At 36.7% G+C, this 23,190-nt stretch overlaps 2 pseudogenes; one reads left to right on the top strand and one right to left on the bottom strand.

The window, feature by feature from the left end:
- LOC124979362 (heterogeneous nuclear ribonucleoprotein M-like) overlaps positions 1–23,190 on the top strand; it is a 176,405-nt pseudogene that overhangs the window by 36,308 nt on the left and 116,907 nt on the right.
- On the bottom strand, positions 1,189–2,135 carry LOC124980006 (olfactory receptor 3A1-like; annotated as a pseudogene).

Below are 23,190 nucleotides of genomic sequence, written 5' to 3' on the forward strand. Positions count from 1 at the left end.
TATTCCTCATATTTAATTTTTGTTTTATCACAAACTCTCCACTTCCAATCTTGTTTTCCTTCTCTTTCTTATTTCTATCCCCTTCTTCTCTTTTGCACTTTCAAATTCCTTCACCCATACCAAATATCATGGAGAAAACATATCACAGGTACAGGTCAAAGAAAAGATTTGAAGATGTGAATAAAGAAATATCAATAGCATAGGAGAGTTGCCAGGAAGGGGAAATCAATCCTAAAAAGGATGCTGGAAGAAAAATACAGATAATGATGACTGGGGTAATAACTGGTAAACAGAAAACAGGATGAGACAATGTTCTGGGTTAGAGCCATACTTTCCTAGATATAATGGGAAATTTAGAGAAAGGAGTCACCATGTGACTTGCATTTAAAGTTATAAATTATCTCAGCTGAGAGAGTTGGTGACTATGAGTGAGAATTTAGGGAAAAAATCATAATGAGTAACCTGAGATTGTTGAAATATTTTAAAAATTGTTTAGATTGTAAATTCTCATCAAATGACTTGAAGTATATGGGGAAGGATGGATGAGGAAAATCCATTTCTGTATCACAAAGCACATCATACTTGTGAATGGAGATTTGGCATTGGGAAATATGTCTCTGAACTGCACAAATTTTCCTATTATTCAGAATCACTACAGAACATGGAGCTGCAAAGCTTTCCTTTTGCCTCTCTGTATCTCATGGGATCTTTGTGTCACAGGAAAAAATTACTTTTCTGTTTTGCTTTTCTCTCTAGGGCTATAATTTGTAAACAGCACAGTTGTACCTGAACTTGAGGGAAAAACATGATCTCTGGCAGGGAGTAGTTTTCTGGGGTGCACTGGGAACCCAAGATATAACTGAGTTTATATCATTCCCCTTAGGACATGAACCTATAAGCATTGGCATGTTTTTACATTTTACCTTTACTCAGTAAAGGGAAGTCACAGTAACTGAAGCTATTAATTTGTCAAAGGGGCTGACCTAGTGGAATCTATAAGCCCACTGCCTATAACTGGGTAGAGCTTCTTGGGGAAACACTAATTATCCCCTACAAAAGTCCTCAAGTTCAGGGAGAGAAGCTGTTCTGGATTATTTGTGCTAGTTCTTGGCTCTAGAGGATTTTTTTTTCTTTAGTCCAAAATGACACAGGGAGGAAGGGACACTTGAGACTTCCTCAAACCAATGACTACCTCCCCAGGAGTACCTTCCAGAGAGCAGCCTGAACATCAGGGTTCCTGAGGCTGTAGATGATTGGGTTCAGCATAGGGTTGATGAAAGTATTAAAAACTCCAATAGCTTTATCCTTATCTGAAAGTTTGGCTGAACCTAGTTGCATGTAGTTAAAAATACCAGAACCATAGAATATGGCAACCACAGTGAGGTAGGAGATACAGGTGGAGAAGGCCTTCTTCCTGCCCTCAGCAGAGTGAATTCGCAGGACTGCAGCTGCCACATGGATGTAGGAGGTGACAATGAGAACTACAGGGGTACCTGCCATTATGAAACTCACAGCAAAGAGCAGAAGCTCATTGAGCTGGGTGCTGGAGCAGGAGAGCTGGAAAAGCTGAGGGAGGTCACAGTAGAAGGGATTGATCACATTAGGCCCACAGAAGTTGAGTGTGGATATGGCCACAGTATGAGTGAGTGCATTGCTGAATGCACAAGCCCAGGATGCAGCCACCAGTATCCTCTGGACTGTCTGACTCATGCGGGTGCTGTAGGTGAGGGGATGGCAGATGGCTAGGAACCGGTCATGAGCCATGGCTGTTAACAGGAAACAGTCCACCCCTACCAGCAGATGGAAGAAGAAAAGCTGTGTGAGGCAGGCTCCATATGGAACTGTGTGCTTGTGGGACAAAAGACGACCCAACATTGAGGGAATAGTGACAGAGATGCACGCAATGTCCATCATGGACAGGTTACCCAAGAAGAAGTACATTGGGGTGTGGAATTTGGGCTCTACCAAGATGGCTGCCAGGATGCTGAAGTTCCCCCCACAGTAACAACATAAGCAAGGAGGAAAAGTACAAAGATCACTGGTCTTAGCTCTTGTGTCTCCACCAAACCCAGCAGGATGAATTTAGTAATTGCTGTTCCATTGACCACAGATTTTGGCTGCATGAGTTCCTGCAAAGTAATACCCAAGGAGGAAAAAAAAATAAGTCCTCTAAATTGTCTTATTTAACCAAAAGAAGTTTTCTGCATGCCCATGCCTCTGTTAAATTTCATCTGTCCAAAAAGAGTTTAATTCCCTAAGGAGAAAGGGTAGCCAAAAGGAAAAATAGATGTAGTTTTGTGGTCAAGTGCCCCTGAGTTCAATCCCCAATATGAAAAAAATAGATAAATAAAATAAAAAATTAAAAACCCAGAAGAGAAGCCTCAGATCAACGAGCAACTCTAAGGAAAAATTTAAGGTAATTTCTCCTTGCTCCAAAATAACATTCAAAGCAAAATATAATGGAATAAATGCTTACAATGAATTTTTCCACAAAGGAAAACAGTGATAAAAATATTACAACTATTTAGACTATCATTTATTTTTCAAATATAAAATTAATTTAGTGATGCAAGAACTCCAGGACTATTGTTAACATTAGGCACTTTTTTGAGTTTATTCTACTTTTATTCTTTTTTAAAATTTTGTTCTTTTTAGTTACACATTGGCAGTAGAGTACATTTTGACATGTTTATACAAACACAGAGTATATCTTATTCTAATTGTGATCCCAGTCGGTTGAAAAAGGCAAACATTAGAGTTTTCAAACAGAGCTTAAAAAACAAACTTTGGTCAATGGAGAAAGCTGGAATATCTACAGTATATGAACTGTTTTAGTTTTAAATTTCTTTAACTACGGGACTAAGTTTAAAACATTTGTAGAAATTGCAAGTATGCATAAAATGTAAATGTTTTAAAAAACTTAAATGGTAAAATGATTATAATTAACAGGAAGGGAGAGAGGAGATGGCTATATTAATTTCCTTCTTCTGTATATGAGTGCTTAAAGTATTGTTAAAGTCTGATAAGTCAGAAAATAGAGGTAAAGGACTCAGGTCAGTATAAAGAAACAGGTTAAGGTAATATAGTCAAATAAACCACATGGCAATTATGGAAAGATAAAAGGGGGAAGAAGAGACAATATATTTATTTTATCATTGCTTATGCTAGGAAATTAGCAGATATTACCTGGAATTTTAGAACTACACATAAAATTATAAAGGTAACTGTAAAAATAATCTTCTACATAATATGAAAAAACATTCCTACAAACAAAGTAAAACAAAGACCTTACAGTGAAAAGATTTTCAAAAACACTATAAAATCAAACAGGATGACATGAAAAAATAGAACATAATTAGGATTAAACATACTTAAACAGTAAAACTGAGTTGAGTGCAATGGCACACACCTCTAATCCCAGGGGAGATTATGGGAGAACAGAAGTGCACTTTGTAATAATAAATGTTGCAAAAAGATGTAATAACTATGAAAAGGAATACTGCAAATGGGTAGTATTGAGATAAAGTAAGTTCAAGGAAAAAAGCCAGAAAGAGGATAACAGTGAGTATATTTAAGTCACCTTCAGTCCATAATGAGTTGACAGAATAAATTGAGACTATCAAAAAAACTCAGTGTAGGATGTACCTCAGTGGTCATGTGTTTGCCCAGCAAGTTTCAAACCCTGGATTATAGTCTCAGCACTGTGAAACAAGTAAGCATTCCAAGAAAACACACAAAACCTTCAATATAATTATCTAGAAGGTGGCACAAATTGATATGTAATTCACTTCAAGTATTGTTTAAAGCCTAATTCCTATAATAAATTGTTCCAAATATTCCTAGTATTTCTGCTTCTTGGATTGATAACTGAATTGATATAAACATAATCAAAAGGTAAAATACTTGGAAAACATAATTGTAACAGACAGCAGACATGGTGGCCAATTTCCCTAGCAGAGAAAGATCTACTTCATATATGTATGTACAGAGAAATAACTCAGTAGGAAAACGGACAAATGATATTGTTTCATAAGTAAAATATGCAGATGACTCTTCAAATAAGAAAATATGATTAAGTTTGCTTTTAATTAGAGGAATGTAAATTAAACTACAATAAAATATTTCTAAGATTAGAAAAGACTAAAATCTTATAGTAATTTTTCTATGAATAATTACCTAGAGACTGGTCTTGTGCAGAAATTGTCTATAACTGAGGTCTTAACATGGTTGGTCCTGATTCAGGACTGAAGTAGAGTTCATGTCACAGGTTCTGCCATATCCTAGAGCTGCAACTGCCAGGCTTGGATCTCAGGCTCCTGATTACGCCAGGGAAGGACTGATGATTTCCCACTAATGCAGCCTATGAAAGTGAGGTTGTATCCCAGAACATGATGGATGTGGGGGACGTGAGTTCCTGATACCATTTCTACTTGTATGAGGTTTCTCCAAATAAATACTGTCCCAGCAGGTCTGGTGTTTATGTTATCCATCTACTCTTCCTGGTTTGTTTGACAAGATGTGGGAAAAGGGGCCCTCTCAGGAGTGATCAATAGAATGTAAATGGACACATGTTCAAAGGAAAAAGGTCAATCTGGAAATCTCTTTTACATTATGTTTTTAACCTTCTACCTATATTTCCTTTTATCTTATGGAGTTTATTGGGAGATTATTTGTTGCCACATTGTTCTTTCTCTTTTTCTTTCTGTCTCCTGCTGTGTTTCTTTCCATATTGTGCTGCCCTGCCACAGATCAAAACAATATGGCCAACTGATTATCAACTGGAACCTCAAAAATGGTGAACCAAAAATGGCCTTTTCTGTTGATTAGTTGATTATCTCAGATATTTTGTTATAGTGATGGAAAACTGACTATCACACACCTAAATAGACATTTCATAAAAGAAGACACACAAATGTTCAATAGATATATAAAAAATGCTCATTATCAGTAACAATCAGGGAAATGCAAATTAAAAACATACTGAGATATTATTTAGCTATAAAGAAGAATAATATTATGGCATTTGAAAATAAATAGATGGGATTGGAGAATATTATGCTAAGTGAAATAAGCAAATCTCAAAAAACCAAAGACTGAATGTTTTCCCTGATAAGTGGATGATGATATACAATGGGGGTAGGGGGAAGTGAGAGAAGAAAGAAGAAACTGTAGATTATGTAGAAGGAAATGAGAGGGAGGGGGTATAAAAAATGGTGGAATGAAACAGACATCATTATTCTATGCACATGTATGATAACACAAATGGTATGAATCTACATCATGTACAACCATAGAAATGAAATTATGTGTCCCATTTGTGTAAAATACAGTCCATAAAAATGGTAAAATCAATAAAATTTTAAAAAACACAGATATTGCTTTGCATGTATTAGAGTGAGTGAGTATTATAAAAAGGATCAGACACCAAGTGCTGGTGAGGTTGTAAAGGAAACTCAGTACACTGTTGGTGGAGAAATAAATTAGTACAGCTATTATGAAAATAAATATGGTTTCACAAACCCAAAATATAAATATTATATTGTCTAACAATATTATTCAACTTTTAAAATCAGTAATGTTGAAGAGATATCTTCACTCCATGTTCAATGAAGCATTATTCATAAAAAAATAAGGTATAAAATCAGTAGGAGTCCATCACCAGATAAGTGGAAAAGAGGAGGTGCATATACATAATGGAATATTATTTAGATTAAAAAGCAGAAAATTCAGTCATTTGTGGCAACATAAATGAATCTAGAGAATATTGTTCTAAGTTAAGTAATCTAGGCAGAGAGAGAAAAGTATTCTTGGTTATCATCTCACTTGAAATCTGAAAACATTGAACTCACAGATCTAGAGAATAAGATGGTGGATACCAGAAGGCGGGAGATAGGGAAAGGGAAGATGCTGATCAAACAGTATAAGTTTCAATTAGACAGGAAGAATGAGCTTTTGCACAGAATGATGATGTAAAAAAAATAATAATGTATTGTATATTTCAAAATTACTGAAAGAGTAGATTTTGTTTCACTGTAAAAAGTACTTGAGGTGATGAATTTGCTAATTAGCTTGATTTAAATATTTTAATTATTTTAGATTGTAAACACATACTAAACGTCACATTATATCCTAAAGTATATATAATTGTTATTTGGCATTTAAAAATAAGATAAAGAAATAATTATCCTAGTAGCAGTCTTTATGCTCATAAAGATTTTAAGAAAATGTTTTTATAATACTGTAATGAATAATATTCTTATGCCACATAAATACTGTAGCATAGGAGAAGATTTAATAATACAAATATTTTTATGAGGTTAGCATACATCTGACAATTAACTGTAAAAATCTTACAAAGAAAAACTGTGCTAGAGAACAATGCTAGTCAGGATTACAGAAAGAAAGTGCAAAAAGTAACAGCAGGAAGTTTAAAAATGAGTATATTTAAAAGAAGAATTGATCATTATTAAGTTGTAACCTTCATAAGAAATGGGGGATGTTTTAATATAAGCCACAGTAATTATACAATATATCAGTTAACTTGCCTAAGACGTGTTGCTACAGGTCAACATCCATTCTTGCTTCAAGAGAAAGATCACCCCTGCTGTAGTTACCTAGGAAGGGGCTGCTATGCTATCCTTCCTAGTAATAACAAATTATCCCATGGATATCAGGAGAAGAGAGGGATGCCACTGTTACATCTGTGGCTTAAATAACGGCCCTGGAATGATTAGCAAAATTAATGTGAAGAAATAAAAGAATCTTATTTGCTGGAAAGAGAGAGGAAAAAGCTATTTGTTAAAAACAACTATCAGAACAACAGTGGACACAATAAGAATCAAATATATGAAATCCTTATTTTCAAAGTATTGACAGGAAATGTGAAAAATATATTTAGAAACATTTTTTAAAAATGGAAGTGATCATGATATAATGATAGGTGATTAAAGTAGGATGCAATATATGTGCTGTGATTTTATATTAACACTCAGAGAAATAAGACTAGACAAAAGCTTCAAACTTTTGTGAGTGGTTTGAGTAGCAATATGGGTGTTTTTTTTTTGCTTTCTTTCTTCTGCTTTTTTCAGTTTTCTAAATTCTCTACAATTAATAAGTATTTTAAAAAACACTATTTATTATTATCATCTGGGACTAGTTATGATGCACCTACTAAATCCCAAATCACAATAGATTTACTGAATAAAGGAGAAATGAGAAATTTCATCCTCTACAGTATCCAATATCTCTGATACAGACACATCCTTGGACATTCTCTTATAATATAGCTAAGTTATTGGGAGACTTCCTCTGGGCTAGGAACTGGGTTCTATTCAAGTGCCTTACATGTATTAATTAATTTAATTCCTATGAAATGAGTGTCATTTTTAATCTCTATTTTACAGAATGAAAATGAGCACATAAATCAAGTGGCAGGGTTTGAACCCAGGTAGTCTGACTCAAGAGCCCCTGCTCTTCATGAGTGCATATACTACCATTCCACGTAACACAAGGCATCTCAAGGACCACAAAGTCATGTCCTATTCCCTCAATTATCCCTGATTCCAAGACCCACGCTATAACCTCTAGAGCTGTGCTCTTGTAGATTCAATGTCTTGACTTGCGGGCTGCAGTAGCTCAGGTTCAGGTGAGTGTCTTAAGTGGGTTATGGCCACAGTCATAGTAGCTTCCCTTGACTTCCCTCTTCATTTTTACCCAAATCATCAGATTGCAGCCACTGTGATTTCCTATATCCCCATTTTTTTCTTGTGCTGTTTTCTCAGTACACAGTCACATGGTCACATGGTGAGAGTCTTTAGGACTCAGTTCAAATGCTAACTCCTAAAAAATACTTTTCTGATCTATCTTTGCTCATTTTAAATAACATTTTTGACTTCAATATTCTCAGTATAGTTTACTCATATTCTGCATGGCACTTAATCTTAGCACAATCATTTAGTTTCTTTTCCTACTTACTCCAGTTCCATTTAAGGGCAAAATTCATGTCTGATCCACCTTTCTGACACCCATTTTACTTATAAACACTTTCATAAATAAATGCATGGCTATAAAAGTTGACAAATAGAATTTCTGATAAAGAGGGCATCCTGGTGGCTAATTGGGATTAAGAAAGGGTTTTTGGACAAGGTGGAATTGGTGCTACACTTTGAGGGACTGATAGAACTTGGAGGAGGTAGAGTTGAGTGAAAAGTTCAAGCTTACTGCTGTAGGGACAACTCCTTTCTTTTTCCAGCTGGGGTTCAGGTGTCAAAATCCACATACTGACAAACAGCATTTTATAAAAGCTTAAAAATTATATTTTACATTCAGAAGAATTATTTCTAAAAAAACAAGTAAATTATAGTCATGATAGATACTGATAAATAAGAATGAATGATACTGACTAACCCTGAATCAATAAGAGACAGTATATATCAGATCTCTGGATTGTCCACTGGACTCTCCATCTATGATGTCTGCAGTTGATGGGGTGGCAAGTAATCAGGGATGAGGATGTCCTTCAATCATTGGGGTCCATATGAGCCCCAGGTTTCATTCATTTTGCTGTGACCACTCCCTATTATGAGGCTCCAACAAGTCCTTCATGTTCCAGGGCTGACCTTGGGGTCTGGTCAGGCTGCTCTGTAAGGATTGAATTCTAAGCAGGGAAATTGAACATTGAATTTCCTTCCACACAACTCAAACAGAATCTGGAAACAAGCTTCCCCTGAAAAAGAGGGGGTTGTAAAGCTGCATAGAAAAAGAGTCTCAGTCCCTGGGATAGAGACTCAACTCTTCTACCCACTTGATCTCTCAACCTGAGCAGGTCTGTTACATTTTCTTTTGAGATTTTAATTGCCACATCTGTGAAAACTGGAGGTCTGTCTCACTGAGAAACAGCTGTAGTCCCTTTCTTATGATGTGGGAGCAGAGGGAGGTCCTTCAAAGAACTCACCTTGTGATGGCACAGAAGACAGCAAGGTTTCCTGAAAAGGGATGGGAGAGTCAAGAAGCTGCATGAGTTGAGTCAGTTGCATTGAAAGGAAAAGGGGTTATATACATGCAAATGAAATGAATAGAAGATGAGACCATCTCTGCCATGGGACTTTCATCATAGTGTCAGTCTCTTGGGACCTCAAGATTAGTCCCTACAAGGAGGAGGGTACGGGGAGAGACCAGGGAATGTTGATAATACATGCCCTAATAACTACTGCAATGGTGAAGCAGTGGGGCTCACCTTGGGGAGGATCTAGGATTTCTCCAATGTGTTCATCTCCACCCCCATGTTAGTCTATGGGGATAGTTAAGGGAAAGAGCACAAAAACTCAATGTAACAAATGGGGACATCAAAGAGCTGTCACCCAGGGAGCTAGAGGTGGAGCCAGGACTGAATCTAGATCCTCAGATTGAGGGTATTGCTCTCTTGGATGCCTGTTGCAAACAGGTTGGGGATGGAAATAGGGTGACTCTTAAACATGAGTATGTAGAAGAAACTTGCCTTGGATCTGTGAATAAAGGGAAACCCCAAGGGAAAAAAAAAAAAAAGAGAAGAGTGGGAGAGATTCTTTCCAACTTCAAACTCTTAATAAATCCCCAGGAACAAAGTGCATTCCCACCCAGGGTCTATTAGTGAGGGTCAGAGGGAATGTCTTGGGAGTCACATAATGGTCCTGGTAGAGGAAGCACTGTGCTATGCTAGGAGAAGCTGGCTTCAGAGTGTTGGGTGAGGCAATAGGTGTAAAGTTGTTACCCACTATGATTTTCGAGGCAAGGCCTTTGGAAATTTATTCTGATGATAAAGATTATGAAAGAGAGGAAATTAGAGCAGACTCTCAGGCCCTCCTCAAACAACTATTTATTCACTCAGCCCTAAGATGTAATATACTCTCTGTGGGATAACTGCTGGATGGACAGGTGGATAGATCTGTCTTTGCAGATTGGTAGATCTGTCTTCCATTTATTAGCAAGTGCTGATGCCTTTGGAGCCTCAGTTTTCCGTGAAATATACTTAATATGTCCTCTTAGTGTTGGTAGGAGAATTAAATGAAGTAACACACACAACATCCTTAGTTGTGTGTGTTATCCACCAATAATATTATGAACATAATAACTGAAAGCCTTTATCACATGCTTGTTATGCACATGGCACTATACCATGAGCTCTAGTTATGTTGAATCTTCATCACACCTTCCAACAATTCTATCAGGTGGTACCTTTACTATTCTTATTTTACACATAAATAAATTGAAGTTCAAACTAATTCAGTAACTTACTTGAGGACACATAGGATTCGGGGGAGTAGAACTAGCTAGCATTTACCTGATTCCAAAGCATTCACCTCCAGCCCTATGCTGAGTGACCTACTCTCCACATCCTTCAATGAGCTCCTTTTGAAGAAAGTGATTTTAACTTCTGATGGTGGTCACTGCTGCTGCCAAATAAACCATGGGCTATGTTCCAGGATGAACCTTGGACATCCCTATTTCAGTAATAGCATCTTGCGCTCCATTTGTAATAGACACCTATAGCACTAAATCTGACTTCTAGCTGCTTCTTCCAGTGTAACTCTTTCGCTCTTCCATTATATCTAATCTTCCATTATATCTTACTCTCAAGGAAAGAAATTATAACTGGTTGTGTGGGAAGCTGACATCAAAAACATAAATCTTCTGTTGGAAAATATTAAAAACAAAGATGAAAGAAAAATAGCAAATTGGGAGAATGTGTGGAATTATTTGCAAAATATGTGGTAAAGTAATACTATCCACACTAAATAGAACTCCTGCAAACTGATAAAAAATTAACAATCCCTTAAAAAATAAGGCAAAGGACATGTAAGAAAATTACTAATGAAGATATACAAATGGATTATATTAGTCCACTCATGTTGCCATAACAAAACACAATAGATTGGGTAGCTTGAATAATAGAAATATATTTTCTCACAATTGTGAAAGCCAGAAGTCTAAGAGCAGAGTGTATCAGCATGGTCAGATTCTGATAAAATTCTCCTCCTGCCTTGTAGACAGCCGTTTTTACTTTATCCTCACATGAGAAGAAAAGACAGAAAAGGGTGGGGAGAGAGAAAGAGAGAGAGAGAGAGAGAGAGAGAGAGAGAGAGAGAGATCTTCTTCTTAAGAAACCATAGTTCTATTCCATTAGGGCCCTAAACTTCTAACCTCATTTAACTATCTCCAAATAAATCATTTTGGGAGTCAGCGCTTCTACATGTAAATTTTGAGAAAAACACAATTCAGCCCATATCCATGAACAATAAGTATTTGGAAATACATTCGTCCTTATGTGAATATCAAAATATATATCAAATAATTATAGTAATTTTCAACCACTATATTATAAAAAATCAGAATTTACTTAAAACAGTGACCGTTGTCAGTAGTTTGGAGAAAAAGCAGTTTCATTCATCATTGGAATAATTAAATAGTGCAAAATTTTTGTAGGATAAGAGGAATTAATATACAAAAATCTAAAATTTTATTTCATTCAACTCAGAAATTTTACTCATCAGAACTTATGGAAATGCTTGCAGAATAATAAAAACACCCTAGTAGTTTATGAGGCTGAGGCAGGAGGATCTTAAATTGAAAGCCAGCCTCGGCCATTTAGTAAGATTCTGTATCAAAATAAAAAGTGAAAAAATAGTGCTGGGGTTGTGGTTCTGTGTGCCTGGGTTCAATGCCCTGCTCCCAAAAAATAAAACTAAATAAGTAAATAAAAACATCTTTCTAAAGAATATTCTATATGTTACTTATTATAAATGCAGAAAATCCAGAAACAATTTAAACTCTCTCAAAAGGCATATAGCTAAAAATATTATGATTTACTTAATAAATTAATGCTGGGCAACCATTAAAGTGGAGAAGGTAAGTTTTTAGATATTTGACAGGTAAAATAATTGACCTACTATGTACTGTGTAAATAAGAACCATGGCATAGCATACCCCTATTGATACATACATATCAATGTACATAAACATACTTATATTGATATAAAATACATAAGCATGTATATGTATGTATTAGAAAGTTAAAAGAATAAGAAGCAAATTATAAACAGTTGTTATTTCAAAATAATTATGAAGAGTGGGGGTAGAGAAAGTAAAGTTTTGATTTTAATTTTCTACTATTAAATTGCTTTTTCATTTTCAGAAGTGCAATTCCTAATGAAAAATTTTCAAATCAATGAACATTTCCATTTTGGAAAACAAAAAGCAAAACAAAACAAAAAGAACAACAAAGGAGAAATCCCAAAGAGAATGTATACTCTCCACATTTAAGTAGCCCAGAATCTTGCAATGTCAACAGGATACTAGAAATCAATGTCTCAACTTATACTGAACTAGATGTGGGTCACTGTGTGGGATCTTGTGTGAAAACAGGTGGTGGGAGCTGCTTTAAGCGAAGCTTGACTGAAGGGTACATGTTTTAGTTAGTTATGTCACTGCTGTGACTAAAGGATGTAACAAGAACAACTTTAAAGGAGGAAATGTTTATTTGAGGGCTCACAGTTTCAGAAGTCTTAGTTCATAGAAGTCTGGCTCCATTACATGGAGCTCCAGGTGAGGCAGAACATCATGGAGGAACAGCATGGCAGAGAGAAGTAGCTCTCATCATCAGGAAGCAGAGAGAGAGAATCTCCACTCTCCAGATACAAAATATATATCCCAAAGTCATGCATCACTTCCAATCTCCTCAAGCCACACCCTATCACTTCAAGCAATCCCATCAGGGATTAATTCACTGATTGGGTTAAGACTCTTACAACACAATCTCTTCTCCTCTGAACCTTCCTGCATTGTCTCACATGTGAACTTTTGGGAACACCTCACATCCAAACCATAACATTATGATAATTCTTGGCACTAGGCTGTGACTTGCTATGTTCCAGTTTGGAGAGACTCTTCACTGCTGTTTTTGGGGACACTAGCAAAATAAATTTCAAAAAAGGGTGCTTCCTTCAGGACAAAGAACATTTCAGGATAAAAATCCTCCTGGGTTCTGCTTTCATCTGGACTAGGAAGGGTTTGGAGGACCAAATGACAAATGCCCAGGGCTCTGGTCCAGGACTGTATACTATCAACAGATAATATTATTGGTGCCTATAAGCATTTAGGCCATTTTAAGATTATAACTAAAAGCATAATCGATAATAATAATTAAAGGTTGTGTACTCTGAAAATTTTAATGCCATAATCTAGAGATAATGAAAATAGATTTCTAATTATTATAAAATATGTGTACTAATTTCTTATTGATAATGTAGACCTTGAGTCTTATGGAGTTTCCACATCTAGGGTCATATTCATATGGAATCCTTTGGCATAAAGTACCAGTTTGAACACAGCTCCTACCCATACCTGTGGCCTTGCCAGTGCCCATAACTATGTTCAGTACACCCTGTGCCATTGGTCCTGTGGACACTGGCCTAAGTTGATTAGCATTTTGGAGAATATCTACTACCTCATTTGACCAATTAGGAGAATAAAGTGGAACATGGCTGAGTTAGAATTACAGTAGAGTGAACATTGAATATACTTTGTTTTTTTTCAATAGTGCCCATTAATGAACCTACTCATTTTATGTTTTTTAACCCTCCAAATGACTATGAGACCATTGGATAAGAGGCCTTTAGATAAGCATGTCTGAGTATGCAAGAGACACTACCTGATACCTAAGGAGGCATTAGGACATCCATCATATATACACAGAGGACTGAAACTACATCTTTGCCTCTCATCAAAAATCAACTTAAAGTGGAACAAAAACCTAAATATAAGACCTGAAACTAATAAATTCTAGAAGAAAACATATGGGAAACATTTCAAGACATTGGTATAAGAAAAGCATTTTGGGTGAGACCTCAAAAGTACAGGCAACGAAAGTAAAAATAGATAAATGTAATTATATCAACTTAAAAAACTTCTGCACAGAAGAGAACTGAAGAAAAAGAACATCAACAGAGTGAAGAGACAACTAGAGGAATGCAAGAGCATCTTTGTATACTATTCACCCAACAATGTACTAATATCAGAATATATGAAAAGCTCAAACAACTCAACAGGAAAAAAATAATCTGATTTAAAAATGGGCAAATGATCTGAATAGACAGTTCTCAAGTCATACAAATAGTCAACAAGTATGTAACATAAAAAGTCCATTCTTAGCAGTCAATGTCTGTTACATTTTGTAATAGAAAATACATCAAAAGCAAAGAATTCCAAGCTTGCATGTCATACAGAAGTGATTTCTTTAAAATCAACCCTTTAAGAATTTTTCTTTTAGAGGTAATTGAAAATGGGAGGTAATGAAATATAAATTGCTTGGGCCTTTTAGAAAGCATACCACTGTGAGGTTTAAAGTCTCTGAGTACATATTCTGCCATTGATTGAAGAATTCTCTCAAATATTCAGGAAATTGTTAAACTATTGTAAAATGAGGTGGTAGGACCACATGATCAGATGTCTCGTTTTCTACACAGTTTCATTTTTTATATGTTACTGAGGCAGAATAGCATTTACAGTCCCTCAGGAGTAGTTGGTGGAAAACTCAATGCCAGTATCACAAACAAAAATAAGGTGCTGAAATAGGCCGGCCATTTGCTGTGTAGGCGACTCCATATAGGTGAGACATTTGATGTGGTATCTCCTAAAATCTGCTAAAAATCCTTCATCTTTTCTCACACCATTTAACAGAAATATCCTCTTGCTTACTCCAAGTTCTCAAATCTTTTGATTCAACTGAAGTGTCTCTCCTCTGTTGAAATGTTCATTGTTCTTTCCCATCTCAAACTCTTGACTAAAATCCCACCACAGTTGAATTGTGTACTTCAGTTCTCATCTCTGTTAACCTCTTGCACAATCATTTCTCTGTAAAACACACCTCAACTCCACTCTGGCTTGCAGAGATATTTATGCCTAATTCAGCTTGGCATTCTCAATGCCTGCCATTGTAGTTTGTATGCAATAGGTGTTTGATATTTCTGAAATAAATGAGTGAGTTTACTTTGAAACTAAGACCATAAGATCAACAAGATCGGTGAAAGAGAACATGAGATTGGGCTGTAGAAGTTGAAAAAGTTTTCCTGAATGAGCTAGAATTTTTGCAAGATGATGAGAAATTGATATGATTTGAAGCACAGGTTTAAGTTGAAGGCACAGATGTACTGCTGTAGGGTGTTCAGCTCTCTTTGTCTAGATGGGGGCATTTCTAAGGACTCATTTGGGAACAGTTAAATCTATCCATTCATATGACATTTGTCTTTTCAGAAAAACAGCCCAAAAGGATTTGGCAAATAGAAGGTGTAGGCCCGGTGAATAAAAAATAGGCAAGAAAAGCACACCTCAGAAAGAAGTTCTATGACCCTTACTCTGTAGAGGCGAAACTTGTCATTACCAAGATTCTAAAATGAGCACCACCTATGCACCTAAGATAATGGTGTTGACCTTGAATGAAGAAGTCCTCCTAGTTTAACATTCCTAGGTGTCCGGCATGAACTTCAGGCCACACTTACAGAGAATTCATGGCCCCCTGCTCTGACATTCCAGCTAAAACCTTTACTGTCTGATGTGGACATCTGATGTAGGCCTCTAGTTCAAGGTTGCTTCCTGAGGAATGGGTCCAGGCAGATGACTGGATGCTCATAATCCAGTAGATAGAGAAAGCAGGTTCCATTCAAGGACTTTGGCAAGGCAGGCAAAGTGCCCTCAGATAGGAGGCTCTCAGCCCTTCCTCTCTTTTGATGTTTCCCTGAACGAGACTCTTCCTACTGAATCCACTGTGAAATGAGTGGTCTGACTTGGTGAAAACTTGGGTTCCTCAAGTTGCTGGAGAGTACTCACCCTGTTACAGGTACAATGGCCAGCAAGACTTCTGCAGAAGAGAAAAAAAGAATTTGAGGCACTGTTCAGGCCCTATCCCCAGAGAACAAGGAAGGATAATATATAAGAAAATAAAAGATATATGAGATCATCCTGTCCAGGAGATCCATCCTCTGCACTGTTATGCTCTGGCAACCTCAGAAAGTAGCCCTCCCAGGAAGGAGAGGGAATTTGGGGAGCCACAAACCTATAAACAATCTAAGCATCTAATGAACCCAGTAATGGTGCTTTATGACTCTGTGGTGCTTTTGATTTTTCTTAAAAGGATTTCACACCCAATTCCCTACTTCACACCTTATATTAGTTTCATGGGCTTGACAGAGGGTTATTAATCCCATTTACCACATAAGGATAACAAAGCCCAGTGAGTTTATTCATCTTTCCAAAGTCACCCATGGAGCTAATTGTGGTGCTAAAGTCTGATCGGAGTCCCCAGCCCAATGGTTTGTTTCCCCAGATTCCTGACCCCAGTGAGAGTTCTTAGCCAACTCCCAGGCTTGCCTTGACCTGGAGGTGAGAAGGAGGTAGAAGAAAGCGGCAAAAGAGAGATGCTTTTTCCAAATGTGGTTTCCTAATGAGTCCTCAGGAATGCAATACTTTCACTCTTGTTAATGCAGTCTACTGGGATTGCATCCCATAATAATTTTGGAAGTGGTAGTAGAAAAATTGAATTGAGTTAAGAGTGTTCTAGGGGTCCCAAGGGAATCACCCAATAATGTGCTTTTCTAGGCCTAATTGGGAGTTTAGGGTCCTGGTGATGAGATTAACAAGCAGAGAATGTGGAGAGGTTGTCTGGCTCTCCTTCAGGGTCCTGCTCCCCTTCTACCCTAATTTCCCACCAGATAGAGAGCTTGCATTTCCCTAGCTATATGACCCCAACTCTTGACACCCCAGGACTGGTGCAGTATGAGGTACACTGATGTGGTCTACAGTCAAATTAGTTTGTTAATGGTATGACATAAGACCACCTGCTGAACTTCTTGGTCATCAGTTCCTCATCTGTGAAAGCAGAATAGTATTTCCAATCATCCAGGTTGGCCTGATTATTATGTAAAATGACATATGTAAGGTACTTGTTAATAGTAATGATCAAATAGCCATCAATAATATTTACTTTATTTTTGTGCATTATCTCACCTAATCTTCCTTACAAGTCTTTGATGAAGATTGATTATTTGCTATAATTTTCAGAGGAGGAAACTGGGGCTCTAAGAAGGTTAGTAACTTGCTTGATATTATACATGCAGGAAGTGGCAGAGCTGAAGCTCAAACCCCAAACATGATTTTAACAACTTTTCCACAGGATTTTCTCTTTCCTCTTCTTCCAAATATTCCAAAAGCAATTGAGATCCATTACCACCATCAGGACTCTGTCTCTGTTCTCCAAACTCTGATGCTGTTGCCACCCCTTGCAGGTCCTTCATGATGCAGTCCTGGATATCTCCACTACAGAATGCTGGTCAATTGGGAAATGGTTAGTGGCACATTCAGATGCTTGCCATTAGACTTGCTAAAGTGCCTGGTACCTGTTAGGCAATGGAGTACCCTTGGGCCACATTCAACACATGTCACCCTGGCAAGCCCAGACCTCAGCTCAGGATTCCAACTCCAGTTCAAACCTGCCACAACCCATGGTGTAACGTTCTGTTTACTAGGCAGCTTCTGCCCATTATAACATATTTTAAAGGCATGGTAATTAAGACAGGTCATGTTTGAGCAAAATTAGAGAAAAGAACCAAAACAACACAGTAGAAGGCCCATGAACAATATGTGGAAATTGGACACACGGCATGGTAGCCTGTGGAGCAGTAGAAAACAGGCCTCTTGGTAAATAGCACTGGGGCAATTAAGGATCCACAGAGGAAATGATGACACTCTCTTTCTCATTGCACATTCAGTGCACAAAGCCCAGTTTCAGGTAGATGAGACACTTACATTGCAGAGTAACAATGTAAAATCTTAAATACAGTCTAATATATAATATATTCTATTTTTTTAACAAAACTAGATTTTATTAGCACACGAGCTGGGTTATTCTGGCTTCAATACCAAGGGAAAGGACTGTGTAGGCAGGGTACCAGTCCCTCCCAGCCTGCCCTGCTGAAGCCCTCAGTCAGACGCTGGGTGGTGCCCACACTGTGTTCTCAGCAGCTGTCTGCTCCAGTGTTCCCAGAGGAAGTGCAGGAAGACAGGGTCCCTGAGCCCAAAGCTGCCACCGCCTTCAGATGTCACTCAGCAGGAACCCTCCTTCCCAGCAGTTCTCCTTCTGTCCTAACAGACCCATGTGGGACAGCAGACAGTCTCCGACAGCCCTGGGGTGGGGCATGGGCAGAGGGATTCCTGTATTTGACCCCAATACTGGCTTTTCTTCAAATAATGCACAGACATTGTCATGTTTATGAACAGTGAGTCACACGATTTCCATGGTCCCCAATGCTGTGATATATCATCAGGGCAAGCATTCTGTGAAATTGTATCACACTAGGTGGTTTCTTTAGGATTTCATAGTTGTGCTCTGGTGACAGTTGGCCATCAGAAAACTGACATATTACAAATCTTCTTAAATATATTCTATGGAATATTCTTATGATCTTTTAGAAGGTAAATACTTCTTAAAGAAACCTCCAAAGCATTAAATACATTTTTAAAACACTGAGAAATTAACTTTAACTAAAATTTCAATCTGTTTTAGAAGTAAAAAGACAAGCCATGGATTAAAAAATATTTCAGTACATAAAGCTATTCTGAAGTGTCTAAAACACATTAAAAACTTTGGGAACAATTGATAAAAAGGCAAAGACTCAATAGAAAACAGGCAAAGAACATAAACAGAAATCTCACAGAAGATGAAACAACCCTGGTCAATGAACACAGAAAAGAAACTCCAGTATTATTGTTAATGTAGCAAATGCAAAGTAAAATCAGGATGGAGATACCATTTTACATTAACTATGTTGAGCTGAATGAAGAAATGAGATGATATCATTTAATAGGAACAGGGATCAACAAAATCTCTTACCCACTGCTGTTGAAACCATCAAATAGTATTCCACAATGCCTATCTGATTATTTTTGCTTGATTGAGTATACTTTGCCCCATTCATTTTATTTTTATTGAATTTCATAAATTCAACACTAAAACAGGCATAGCAATATTGCATATACAGTGGTGCTCTCTGCTTGAGAATCAAATACTTTACCTTGGAATTCAAACAAACTTGGCAGCACTGGGAGGGTCCCAGCAAGTTCGACGTATATGACGGGAACATTAGAAAATGATTTTTTTCAAAATTCTTCAAGCCTTAGTTGCATTGATTCCATTAGAACTTAGAGAAATTCTTGTATGTTTGCACCAGGAAATGTGTGCAAGAGTGTTCACAGAAGCAAACAAAGTACCTGCAAACAGAAAAGAAATGATGTATCATGGAACACTGATGCTATTTCCAACCATGGGAATAAGTGACTAATAGCTGTAGACACTGGTATAGATAGCCACACAAACAATGCTGAGTGAAATAAGCACTCCAGAAGAGAATGACTTGTGAATTATTCTTTTATATAGACTATTTATATAACTTTTATTACTGAAACCCTTTTCCTTGAATTCAACATGTGGATAGTAGACCTGAAAGGAATGGCACCAGAAGATGAGCTCTCTCTGGTGTTTCATGTATTGTCACTGGACTTGGGCACATGAACTCAGTCTGTTCTCTTCCAGGAAGCTCTACCATCCCCATGCATGTTGACTCTGGTGGGATCCAGCCCTGCCAGGTTTGTCTGAATTGTTTTGGTTCTTAAGCTGAGAGTTCCACTGCATACATAATATTGTTATGCCTGTATTAGTGTTGTGTTTATAAAATGCATTAAAAAATAAATTCACCCAACTTGCCTGCACCCCCCCAGAGCCATCCTAACTCCTCACATTTAGCATTCAGTGAGGACACAGAGCAGACACAGACAGAGTGATAGCAGTCAGCCTGGAGCTGGTGTTGCTGCTTCTGGCCCTGCTCCTACACATGCAGATTTATTGAAACCAAACAGTTGTTGTGACACTTAAAACTTCTCACAGAATACCTCTGCTGTGTCCAGTTCAACTAATACCCAAGGCAGGTGGCAGTGCCCTGCAGTAAATAGCCAGTCTCCGTATGATCTCGCTTTCTCCTTTACATCTCTACTGTTAGATACTCAGGTTAAGAAACATCTCTACTTCCCCATCTTCTACACCCAATCCTGATGGAAACTAGAAGTCCAGTGTGTGAAGGAAGAAGCAGGTCTGCATAAAATCTACCAATTCCACAACTGATTTTATTGGCACAGAAAAGGTTGAGAATTTCAAATTGATAGGTTTGAAGGACATGTGAAGGGTTTCACAGAGATGAATGCCAATATTAAATCTGCTGGAGTTTTACATACAAGATCCAAAGAGATAACATTCAAAATTGAGACATGATTTCCTTTAATAAGGCATAAGAAATATGGACACTTAAACTCTTCCTTGAAAACAAGAATAGATATTACCTAGAGGTAAAGGACGGAAGGTGGAATGAAGATTCAGTGTTCATTTGGTTCATGAACTCTGTAAGATCATAAAATAGGTAGTATTAAAAGCTTCCATGATTCTGTTTATATGTACATTAGAAGGAACTTCCAGGTGTTACTCTAAATCCTTAATGTACTGCTTCAGCAGTACTACCTTAGAGCTGATATGTTCCACATGAAGTCTCACTTTGCTAAACTATTTCTATCCCTTGGGAACTGAACTCTTTACTCTATGGGTTTTGGATTTGATATTATGTTTTAACTTTTATGTAGTAATTGAATGTGCCAGGGCAATGATAGATTGGAATCCACCCCAAATCCACTCATCATCAGGAAATCTTGCTTATCATCTCAGTCAAATGGCAGGCATCTGCCAGCTCCTGTTTTCATTCATTAGAGTGCCAGATTCCTTAAGCTAAACTGGTTCCAAAGAGTAGAATTGCATTGACCTCAACTGATTTCAAAATGCTGCTTCTTATTTCTGTATTTGTTGAATACTTTTCACAATTTAAAATCAGTCAGTTTTGAAGGTAAAATGGCAAATCTTGAAATTAGAAAGGCAATTATTTGAAGAAGCCAAAACTATAAATCAAGTATTTAGTAAGTGAACACTGGAAGGTAGCTTGCATATTAAATTCACAAAAACTTTTATACTTTTCTGTAAATACTTTAAATTTTTTTATTTGTTCTAACTAGTTGCTCACGAATGTAGAATGTACTTATGCATTTTGATAAATCATACATAAATGAGTATAATTTCTCATTTTTCTGATTTGTACATGTTGTAGGATCTCATCAGTCATGCAATCATATATACAAGAGGTAATAATGTCTGCTTCACTCTACTAGCCTTCCTACTTACATATCCCTTCCTCTACCTTAACTACCCTCCACCTAAAGTAACTCTAGTCTTTCCTAGTGCCACCCTGCTTATTGTGAATTAACATCCCCCAAAACATTCCATTTTTGGTTTTAGGGGTTTGGTTTATTTTGTTTAGCATATTCTCCAGTTACATTCACCTACCAGCAAATTCCATAATTTCATTCTTCTTTAAAGCTGAGTAATATTCCATTATGCATGTGCATTTGTGTATATATGTATGTGTGTGTGTATACCACATTTAAATACTTTTGTAAAAACTATGGATCAGAATAGTCATATTTGAAATACTTTGTGTTATCAGCCAATATTTTTAGGTAGTTAGAACCTGATTCTAAGACTAAAAGCAGTCTTGATCCTCTAAATCTTTTACAACTGCTTTGATACACAGAAATCTTTTAAAAAATAGACAATCCCTGAAACTTTTTGTTCACATAATCATACACTGATACTTACATGTCTAATATGGTCACAGTAGTCTTGATAACCCATATTATTTTTTCTTATCTCAACCAAATCAAACAGATCTAAAGATATCGTGTGTGTGAATGAACATGCCCCTTGGCTTCATACCTGAATGCTGTACATCTATTTGAATTGTGTATGGTGTTTGTGTATTTATGCTTTGATTCATAGAAACTTCTCATGCTATGGAATTGATTCGCATTGAACACAAACTTTAAATAAAAATAAATCAATGACTGAAAGAGCAAAAATATAAGTAAAATAAAAAAATATATATCATGTATAAGTAAATGTTATATCATTGTCACCATCATAATCTTCATCATCTTCATATGTCTTGATTTATATTAAATTGTCTACAAACTCAAATAAATTTTCTTCCTTTCACCACATGATCCTTATTCCTTGAGGGTTCTGAAATTGCCATATTTACCAAATATATGTCTTTTCCCCTGTCCTTAATAATTAACTGCATTAAAATACCTTTGTTAACAAACAAGCCACCATTTATTGTCATTTGTATTCATGATAATTGCCATTCTGTCTGGAGAGATATGAAATCTGTGTAGTTTCAGTTTGCATTTCTCTAATTGCTACAGATGTTCAACATTTTTTTTTCATATGTTTGTTGACCATTTGTACTTTTTCTTCTGAGAAGTGTCTGTTCAAATCCTTTGCCCATTTGTTGATTGGATTTATTTTTGGTGTTAAGTTTTTTGAGTTGGAATGGCAATTATTAATACAAGTAACAATAAATATTGGCAAGGAGGTGGGGGAAAATATTCCCTCATACATTGCTGGTGGAATTGCAACTTGGTGCAATCTCTATGTAAAGCAGTATGGAGATTCCTCAAAGAACTTGAAATGGAACCACCATTTGACCCAGTTATTCCTCTCCTGGGTATATATCCAAAGGAATTAAAATCAGCATACTACAGCGATGCAACCACATTAATGTTTATAGCAACTCAATTCACAAGAGCTAAGCTATGGAACCATGTGAGGTGCTCTTGTACAGAAGAATGGATGAAGGAAATGTGGTATACATACACAAAGGAATATTACTCAGCTATAAAGAAGAAGGATTTTACGACACTTCCAAGTAAATGGATGGATCTGGAGACTATAATGCTAAGTGAAATAAGACAGTTCTGAAAAGTCACAGGTTGAAAATTTTTGCTCACATGTGGAAGCAAATCCACGATAAGGTGGAAGAAGGGAAGAATATCTATTTAGTAATTAGTCAAAGGGGAATGAAGGGATGAGAGGTGGGATAGAAAAAGGAAAGACAGTGGAATGACTCAGAAATAATTTCCCTATGTTCTTATATGAATACATCATAGTGAATCCCACCATCATGTACATCCATAAGAATAGAGTACTAATGTATAATTATATCAAAATGAATT

Source organism: Sciurus carolinensis, chromosome 3, assembly GCF_902686445.1.
Source record: "Sciurus carolinensis chromosome 3, mSciCar1.2, whole genome shotgun sequence".
NCBI lineage: Eukaryota > Metazoa > Chordata > Mammalia > Rodentia > Sciuridae > Sciurus > Sciurus carolinensis.